Source organism: Plectropomus leopardus, chromosome 14, assembly GCF_008729295.1.
Source record: "Plectropomus leopardus isolate mb chromosome 14, YSFRI_Pleo_2.0, whole genome shotgun sequence".
Lineage (NCBI taxonomy): Eukaryota > Metazoa > Chordata > Actinopteri > Perciformes > Serranidae > Plectropomus > Plectropomus leopardus.
This window is the reverse complement of record NC_056476.1, coordinates 25,649,667-25,660,444: the sequence shown is the minus strand read 5'-3', so window position 1 is coordinate 25,660,444 and position 10,778 is coordinate 25,649,667. Positions and strand designations below refer to the sequence as shown.

Genomic DNA, 10,778 nt, shown 5'->3' with positions numbered 1-10,778 from the left:
AACAGTATGTTAAGCACATCACTGGACTATCAGTTACTGATTACACCTGCAAGACAACTCGTTTATTTTGGCTTTATAACAGCAGGCACGCCCACAAATGCGCGCTCACACTCATATAGTGTGAAATATATGAAGTTATCTTTCACTGATCCTCTTATTTCTTGTTTATGGTGTCAGATTTCACATTATGAAGGCGTTGGCTGTGATGTAAATTCATAAATAATGTTTTAGAGTTTTAGAACTAGATGTTTATGTGTTCAAAAGTCGCCAATAAAGAGTCGAACCAACAAAATCAAATGACAATAATGGCAAACTCTGCAGATACAAGTTTGAACTTCAACAGCGCCCCCCCTCCCTCTGCGCGTTCATGTACCGGGCACGAGTGCACGTGACCGAGACACGCAAACATGTGCGATAGAGACACAGCCAGCACTGATGTTTCCAGCTGCAGATTTCCGATGGGAGGTGAGTTTATTTAAGTTCTATCACATTTTGGCAGACAAAAACAGTTGGTCGGCTTCATTGTGCCTAGAGGTGCAGCTAACAATTTGCCTTTTGTTTGCCAAATTATTAGCAGCGCAAACGAAGTTAGCTAGCTAGCTAACCTTAGCCTAACTTTGACGGAAGCATTGCATGATAGCGCTAATTCCCGCCCAGTGCTTTTAGCTTTGTGCACCACAGTCAATTCTTATTACATTTGTGTACTTAAATGTTTGGAAATGCATCTTAGAAGTGGAGTTTGCAAATGTCGAAGTGAATTTAGTGCGACGTATTTTTTCCCGTGCGTTTTGAATGTTTTGCCTTTAGCTAATGTCAGATAACCGCGACGTTTACGCGACATTTAGGGAAATATTTTAGCTAACTGCGAACTGACCAGTGAACCACCTTTTAGCTTTGTTACAGAAAATTAATGACAAGGCGTCTCGCTGGAGGTGAAAAATGCGCAATATGTGCAACATTTAGTAAATAACAGGCTTTTAACAGCACTTGAGGCTGGCTCGTGCTGATAGGCCGATGTTTGTGAGGAGGTCGCCATTAAACAGAGCATATGTAGAAGAAAAGGTTACAGTGACAGCGTGTCTTTGTTTACTTTTAAATTGAGGATAATCCTGGGGGTTTGAGTAAAGCTTGGTGCACATTATTAGTTTGTGAAGATCACTTCAAGCCTCCAGTGGACTGTGGCAAGTGTGTCCATTCATTTCTGATTTATTTAGGTTTAGATTAAAAGTTTTGGTTAATCATGCACTTCCTTATACTTTATAGGGGATGATGGATCAAATTTACTAAAATAGTTTTGCTTTTTTTGGCATACACGATTTTGAACCAATCAATCAGTCACTTATTTTTTTTTTTTTACATTTTTACACCAGTAAACAGATCCCCAGCACCCCTGACTGAGGTTTTAGCTAACCCCCTAAAAATGTCCTAAAATTCCAGATATGTCCTGGGATCCTAGAAATGTCCTAAAGTCCTGGGAACTGTCCAAAATCCTAGAAATGTTCTGAAATCTGAGAAATGTCCTCATCATAGAATTGTTCTAAAATCATAGAAACATCCGGAAATCCTAAAAATGTCTTAAAATCCCCGAAATGTACTGAAATATTAAAAGCATCCTCAAATCCTTTAAACATCTTCAAAACTGAGAAATGTCGTTAAACCCTTGAAAAATCCTAAAATCCTAGAAAAATGTATATGGCTGCTGGCCTCCTGTCGTTTTGCATAAGCGGCCCAAACTAAAGCGAGTTGAGTTTCTGTGGTTTAAGGCACTGTAGATGGTTCTGGTAATCTTCGAGCTACTAATGAAGTAAAAATATTTGAAACGCCTAAAAATGTGAAATATTTTATACTATGATTTAGATCCATTCATTGGATGTTTTTTTTTGTTTGTTTGTTTTGCTGTTTCCCTAATTGATAATCTCAGTGTAACTGATGGTCTGGTGTATGTGTTCTTTCTTTCTTTTCAACAGACATGGACAAAATATTTCATTCAACAACAGACACAGTTTTCAATAGGCTCAATCCAGCCAAACATTTGGCGCCGCTGTCTATTTACTCAAGGATGATCAGTTGTGAGGAAAAAGCCAGTCTCCATCACCAGGGAAGGCTCTCAAACCCATTCATAAATTTTAAAATTGAGATAGTAAACAATTGTGCCATAAAAAGAAAACGGGTGGAAGACAATCCAGATGATTATGAGACTCCGGCAAAAAAGGCCCTTAGTCCAAAGGTCTTGTCCCCTGACCTCGGCTGTGTCATGGACTACAGCAGCCCTCCTGCAAGACAGGACTCGGTGTGCTCCTTTGTGAGCTCCATGCCTGAAAAAAAAAGCGTGAGCTCTCCGCTGCATCCTCAGCATGTGGAAAGTGGGTCTTCAGCAGAGGCAGGGGTTGATGAAGGGACTGTGCTACATTGTTCATCATCTGAGGAGGACCTCCTAAATGTCCCACCTGTGTTTGACTGTGATGTTGATGACATCTTGTGCCTCAATCCTTTGGGCCAAAAAAATACCACTTTAGGATTTTCTGCCAATGTAGGGATCTGCAAAAGCCCAAGCGGCAACACATTTCAAAACAATCCAGTCGCAACTCCCACTGTGGCTCGTGGAGAAAAGCTGGAAAGAGGAGATGGACAAGTGGAGGAAGGACGAGAGGAGCTCGAAAAAGAAATGCACCTGAATGTAAATGATAGAGAAGATGATAAAGGTTATTTCTCCATGTCCTACACAAAGGAATGTAAAATAGGTAAGAACCTCTCTCAGTCTGTTCGCTCTTAGCGGCCTCCCCCTAACTCTAGCAATCGAGACAAAATAGATTGATTATAGGCACCAGCGACCTTCCTGCACCATCCTTAAAGTTAATCTGAGCCAGATTGTCATAAACAAACTGAGCTGTCTGGGCTGCATAATTCCTTCACAGTTGGTGTTTTGTGTCCTGTTGTAATTTGGCCACTGTTAAAGTCTCATAATTCTCCCGTAGACTCTTTAGAAGGTGAAGTGGAAGAGGGGTGGACGGTTGGTCCCCCCCTGCTGCAGTCCTCTGTCTGTCATGGTGCGCCTGCGGAAGAGGAGACAACCTTGGATACAAGCTTTGAGAAAACATTACCCCTCCGAGTGAAGGTAAGCTGTTTCATCAGGGAGGTATACTACAGAGTCAACAGAGCCACACTCTCTTTAACTGAGCTGGCTCTCGAAACCCTGCGACCTCGGTCAGAGCTAACAGGGTACAACGAACTCGTTATAGTTATATATATATATAACTATACCGTTGTAGCGGGGGTAACTACAATATAGTTATAGTATGGTTTTTATACTGGTTATTCACACACACACACAAATTGTGTGCTTTTTTTAAGGTCAAGTCTGTTGTGGTGGCTATGAATCAGAACCCTTCGAGCAGCAAAGCGCCAGCACCTCCGGGGTCAGCGCACACTGCTAAGCCCCCCAAGCTCAGCACAGACAGCAGAGGCAGGTATGTCAAATGTGTCTGGAAAGAATCAAAGGTAGTGTAGTCGCTGCTCTCACCTCTAGAGGGAGCAGTACACCCACATAAAACACAATATGGAAGTTTTGATTATGACTCAATGATCGCAAGGGCCGCTGAGTGTGTCCTTGATGGAGCCTCATACTCACCTGTCTGTCTGTCTGTCTGTCTGTGTGTCTGTCTGTCTGTCTGTGTGTCTGTAGGTCCATATGTTGTGTTTACTGTCCTCACAGATTGCTGTGTGAAGCCTGAGATGTCTTCAGTGGCTGAATGTGGTTAAGCGTGCTCTTATAGCCATTTTGTTTTTTTCAGGCCGGTGGTGTTTGACAGCGACTTGGATTGGGAGCGCGAGAAACGGCTTTACGTACACTCTGTGATGCGACACATGCGGGAACAGCCCTGTGCTGATGAAGGTATGACCCTGTGCTAAAACACAAATACTAGAGAAACACACTGACACCAGCTATAATGGATTATTTCATAAGAGGCAGGTTTCATTGTAGTTTGAGCCAATTCACATTCTGTGTTGGAGTACACTGGAAAAAATGCAGATATTGTTTTAAACACATTTTTTTTACTCGATGCACATGGGATGGAGGGGTGCTAACGAGGCTGCAGGTTTGTAAAAAGCAATTTCTAAAAAAATGTAAACTTGGTGTTAAAACAATACTGGCACATGGACTGAATGTTTAGTGCACAGGTGTTTGTGGTCAGAGACAGAGGTGGTCTTTGATCTCGTTACTGTACAGGTCTCTGCTTTATCAGTCGTGTATGAATTACACTGCAGACAGAGTGATGACAGACTCCGATGGGGGGTTCATATTTTAAATGATCGCGTGTCCGTTTTGATAATTCTGTGTTATCACTCCAGCATCAGACGTGTTTGTGGGGCTTCTTTTTCTCCTCTGCAGCTGAATGTCTGCGAGGGCTGGATAGTTGATCTGTTGATATATTCACAGCTGATCAGATCAGATCAGATCGATGGATGAGAGATGTCTGTAAGTTAAAGCAAAGTTTTAGCGAAATTAAAGTTTAGTTTCACTTTTAACGCGCCTGACGTTCTGCTGCTCGTCTCTGCTTCTAACGCGCTATAAAAAACACCCAACAGTGTATATATTTAACTACCACTCCTGATTAACAGCACAGCTCCAAAAATGTAACCGTGGCAGCGGATGGTTTAGATGTTGTGGTCCACCACAAATCAGTGAACGTGTGAGAAGCCCTGTTATCAGCTCTTCATCCGCCTGAATCACCGTGACGCTGCAACAATCATTTCCGAGAAGAAAACTTTCAGCTGATTTCAATTTTGGAGCTGTGTGAAATCTGCAAATGTATTTATTTCTGTTGTCATCTCAAGCTGTAATTTTTAAAGATATATTTTTAAACGTGGTGCTCCGATCTGTCTGATCTGTAATGTGCATCTTCGCTAGTGTCTTTGATAAACCCAGTCCAACAGTGCCGAAGCTCAGCAATATACTGCGGTGGACGGGGGCTGCATTTAGCCAGCTAAAAAGACGTCTGTCGCTTGAAGCTTATGCTGCACTTCTGTTCTCCACCTTACCTGACTCACTAACCAGGCAACACAGCATCTCCGGTGTTCTGAAAAGTAAAATTACTGCTTTAATCAATGAAGTCTGGTAGCGTTGACATAACTAATTGCTAAAAGGAAAAGGCTTTTTGGACAGCGAACTAAAGTGGTGAAAATATTCCAAGTATAGCATGCCCTTTAACCGATTGATTTTAAAAAAAAAAAATTTGGTGGCTAAAAACGAATTTGTTAAGCGCTTGCTCTGTTTCATTATATGTGTGATGCAGTTTTTTAAAATTTTCTTTTAACCTTGACGTTACTGCAAACAGCAAACAGTGCTTCAGTCCATATGAAAGTCTTTATTTTTAAATCTGGTTTTGAAAAATGCACATTTTTGTTTCCTGAAGATGTCACGTCTGAGCTGCAGAATCTAATGACACATGTGGCCGACCAGACGCCAGGGACAGGCAGGCAGTGGCAGCATCCATCCGACATTACGAGGAGGTATATTTTTTTTTCGTTGGGTTTCTTAATAGTTATGAGGAGGTGTGGATTTAAGGCAGACCTGTCAGCCAATGTAAAATACGAATCTTTGCTTACTTTTAGGAACTACACACGGAGGTTCGGAAACAAACATCCAAAAATGACGCTCCACGAGTGGAAGGCAAAGAACGATACACACAGGCGCTTTTCCAATGTTCCAAAAATTTTTGTAAGAAGTCAGGTTTGCTAAAGTTGTTTGGACATTTTTCTTTGTTGTGTTGTGGAATTATAGTAAGGAAGTCAAGGGTTTCAGGCGTCTTAAATGGCATGCCTTTTTTAATATTTGAAAGTGTGCCTGTTTTAATATGTATTTATGTGTGTTTTGTACTTTTGCAGTTTGTAATGTTGAGCTTGTAATGAGCGCTGAGGTATTCTCATAGAAAAAGAATAAGCAGAACAGACATTGACTCTAATCGGAGAGATGGAGGTTTTTACGTGTGTTGTTGCCATTGCCACCGTTGTAGTGAGGGTAACTTGTATAAACAAACCAACAAGGTGCGAACTGAAGTTATGTGGTTCCTAGCAGAACCACATAACCACATATGGTGTCAAATATGCAATCCGTTTCTATTAGATACGACCATATATCCCTGTTTCTTTTGTTGCCATTAGTGCATGTTTGTTGAAGCGTGGTGTACTGAAGCTGCCTCTGCAGATCGAGTTAGAGCCGCCGCTGAGAGGCAGACCAGCATATTTTCACATCTACCTCAGTGAATTAAGGGTTTAATTCAACTAAACCTGAGTTTGATTGTTTGAACAGCTGACTAACTAGATCATTAACAAAAAAAATTAAGACAGTTTTGGTGAGTTTTGTTTCTGTTGAGCTTAAATGAAAAGTGTTTTATGAAGAGTTAAAAAGGAAGTGAAGCAAATATTTTTTTTAGTCTGGTGAAAGAGAGAAACACGGATTGGTGCACGGTTGTATTATTTTTCTGATAAATAAGAATAGTGGGTATAACAATAGACAGAATCAATGCTAAAATCAAGTGGCACTGAGCAAACACTGCTTATATTGGCTAGTGTTTAGCCACCTAACAAGGTCTACCAAAAAATTCAGTATCAGTTAAAATGTATGCTATATTTATAATATTTTCACCACTTTACTGTGCAAGCTTTTCATCAGGAAATCAGAGTGATTATTTCAAAGCCACCAGACTCCATTGACAGAGAGTATTTTTTTTACACTGGGTCTACTGCGGCCTCGATCGGTTTGTGTGTAAGGGAAAGAAGAGAAAATATTCAAATATCATGTACACTTACTCTGGTAATGAGGGCTGCGGGCTCGTCCGCAGCGGTACGTTGCTGAGCTTCTGGTAGATTTGATTTCTGAAAGGCGATAACAAAGCAACACAGAAATTAAAGTCAGCAGAGCAGAAATGTCAGATCAGCTGGACCAAAGTGTTTAATTACATATTTGAATGTTAAAGTTACAGCTGGACATGAGAAATAAATCAAAATTTGCTGATATCACCGAGCTCTGCATTTGAAATAAATAGCCAGTTGGCTGTATGGAAGTGATTGTTTTTGTCAGAGCCACATTGTGATGATTCAGTTTTTAGGGCAACCGAGTTTTCAAAACTAGTGATTATGGCCCTTAATGTCCCCGCTGACGTGTGTTGTCAGCATGGAGTCTACAAACAATCATCATTTTCGTTTGTACTAGTTAAATGACCACGAAAAAACAGCTCAGTGTCTGTTCTGTTTGTTCTCTTTGTGTGGGTATCACATGCTCATGTTTACAGTCTCAGGCCTGTCCTGACACGTTTGTGTTCCTGTTGACTTCTCGTCTCTTCGACTTCCGATGGCGTCACTTTTGTTTCTGAAAATTATTGTGAAAACGCAACCTGCAGCACTGAAAGTTTTACTATTGAAGAAATTAGGTTGGCATTTTGGATTGCATTATTGCACATTGTCACACGGTCCTGTGACGTTGTCCCTGTTGTCAAGTCCTGTGTGTTTGTGAATTTATGACGTATTCTTTGAAATGTTTAAATGAGGTTTGAGCCTGTCCTAGATGCAAACCTCAGCACATGTATGTTCATGGACATTCCTGCACATTTAGCTCAAAATTGAGTCAACCCTAGCATTTATAATGTCATTTAATATATTTTAGATGTTGGAATTAATCGTTTGTGCCCCACCCAATGTTATGTTGTTAGCAGAAGTGATTGTTTTTAAGGTCTGTTCACCAACATCATAGAAACATTTTTCAACTGTACCCTAAATTGAAATGGAGGATATGTGTGCATTTATATGTCCTCAATAATCTGAATCATCCTCAGACCTGTGGACACTTTTATAGCACTGTTTTGATCCAAAAATTCAATAAAGCGATTCACAACAAGGTCTGTAGTAAAACAGTCTGGGAACCTTGCTTTTGAGCTCTTTAAAGTTAGTTTGTGAGATCCATAAAACAAAATTCCTTTGGACAATCTTTTTTTTTTTTTTTTTTTTTTGAGGATGTGTCAGTGGTTTACATATCAAAACCTGGCGAATAAACATGACCCCGAGAGGTTACATGGTAAAATGTTTTAGTGATTTGCGTGAACGGACCTTTTTAACTTAGCAGCAGTGAGCACAGTGCGGTCTGAGCTGCTCGGAGGACTCTGCTCTGCGGTCTCATTAAGGCCCGTAACACTGTGAGAGAAGTGTAAGTGCCACGGGTGCTGAGAAGAGAACTCGGCCCCCAGAGTGAGAGCAGGGTTTGTGTTTGTGTGGGGGCGAGACAGCGCTGATGATGAAGTAGTCATAATAAAACCGAATCTATTCAACTCACATCACGTTTGTCGTTCCCTGTTAATGTTTGGATAATAGTGCCTCACCTTTTAGCTTTATTCTGAGTGTACTTTACATTATGTGGTACAGGCAGACAGAAATGACCCCAGGGAGCCCAAATACACAGACCTTATCAGCATGGGTCCCTCTCGTTGAATAATGCAGGCTGTTAAAGTAGTCCTCTCTGTACAGATAGTGGGGCAGCCATCCCTGGCCAGCCATCCAGAAGGCAGAGGTGTGTGGGTGTCAGTGAAGGCCTCGTGACACACACTGTGCACACTGCAGGGCACGTGCGCAGCAGAGCAGCCGCAGCGCCCTCTCCGCACCTTCCAACAATGTTTCGCCCCTCTAGTGTCACGAGCAAGAGCTCAGTCGTCAGGGAGCAGTCCGTGTTCCTGCCTCGCAGTTCTTCTGCGGCTGTGTTGCTTTTTGTCAAAACAGAAGCAGCAGACTGAGAGATTGAAGTGGTACATGACGGCTATAAAATCCCACAGCCTCCTCTCGGCTGCTCGGTCAACCCAGCGGTTGCTCTCGTATTGATGCATGGATGCACGTAATCTAATGTGGGACCGGAGTACGATCAAAGTGATTTGTTGTGTTTTGCTGTTTAGGTTTCATTGATTTGAAAGTCATTACACATTCAGGCACATTTTCTTGCACAAGCTGCTGACTCGACAGTACACGTAGTCTCCTGAAACCATGTAGTTGGGTGAATTTTTCAGGAGAAATAATGTCTTTCTCAGGCAAAACTCATTCCTTTCCAGTAACAGTTCGTAGCTCCGTGTGCTTTTTTTTTTTGATGGAGAAAACTGTGACAGTTGAAGCCTGAGCTTCACATGTTTTATTCACTAAAGAATAAGTCTGTCTTCCTTGGTTCTGACACAGAGACCCCCCCCCCTCCAAAAAACAAAAAAACAAAAAAGATTTTCCTTTGTCCAGAAAGGTTTAGACAATGTTATCTTCACACTTATGTTGCACTTACTTCGCACTTACTTTATGTCACCACTTAAAGGGATGGTTTCAATTTTTTTAACAGGGTTGTATGAGGTACTTATACAGGGACGGTAAATTATAAACAGTGGAAGTACCAGGTTGGAGAAGCAGGCTGGAGACCAACATGCAAGCCAAACATTGTTCTGCAGTTCAGGGGTCAGCAAACAAAACACGTTTTAGCCACCTTAAAAATGTCCCACCTAAAATGATATCAATTTAATTTTAGGCTATATTGAGTTTTTTCACTGCTTTACCTCAACGTCAGATAGTGATTTCCAAGAGAAAAATAGATCGTGAAGGGCCGAACAGATAACGTGCCTTTTGTGTGATCGATTCCATTGTTGTCAATGCTGCAGGCACATTCGTAAGCCACACAGACGCCGTCGCAACACGCATGTGCTTCTGAGTGTCTGTTTCTCAGGGTGCAATGGCCGCACCCTGAGATGAACATTGTTAAACTTTTCGAATGCAGCGGCGCGCATCACATGTTGTGTGAGGAGGAACAACCAATCACACAACGATCATTTTTGAACAACATGCTATACGATGACGTTTTTAAAAAAATTTTCAATGACCTACTATTCTATGACGTTTTTATGATTTTTGAACGATATACTGTACTATGACGTGTTTTTAGGATTTGTGGAATATGTTGAACTTTTGTAAGGTGACTAAAATACATTTTGCTGCAGCACATTGCTTAACTTCTGTGTCAAACTAAAGCCTGATTCCCCAAACTAGCAGCATAAGGAATGACATCTACTGTATGCAATACACTGACTATGGATAAATTCCCCATACAACCTCGCTTCAAAAATCCTGAACTGTTGCTTTAAGGTATTGACCAAAATAACCCAGCACAAAGTAGTATTGACATTTCTCCAGGTAAACAATACACTGTGAAAAGAAACTAATTATTTTTTTGACCTAAATAAGTGAGTGGGCTGCCTACAAAAACTTAAATTTACTGTATTTGAGAAGAGATGTTGAGGTAATTCTGTAATGATTTAACTTATTTTCTCAAATTCAGTCAACTTAAAAAAAACTAATAACTATGTTAAGTTAAAACAAATATTTTCTTTTTACAGTGTTCCTGCATTCAATTATTTTCTTACCCAGATCTAAAAGAAAAAAAGAATATTGTATAGTTTTATTTGCAGCCTATTACTGCAGGCATTTTTATGCCTGTCCAGGACGGCGATAGCAGTGGCCAGAGGCATTATGTGTTCAGGTTTTTCGTACATCCATACGTCCGTGCGTTCTGTTTTTGAGAGCGCAATATCTCAAGAATGCCTTGATGGAGTTTCTTCAAATCTGGCACAAATGTTCACTTGGACCCAACAATGAACTAGTTAAGTTTTGGTGTTTAAAGATTACTGTGACCTTGCAAAACATGTTTTTGTCTGTAGCTCAAGAATTTGTACGGTAATTATGACATCATTTCACACAAATGTCTAATA

At 40.9% G+C, this 10,778-nt stretch overlaps 1 pseudogene; it reads left to right on the top strand.

Annotated features, from left to right (window-relative positions):
* The first annotated feature begins 403 nt into the window (after positions 1-403).
* On the top strand, positions 404-7,207 carry LOC121953820 (annotated as a pseudogene).
* The last annotated feature ends 3,571 nt before the right edge of the window (positions 7,208-10,778 follow it).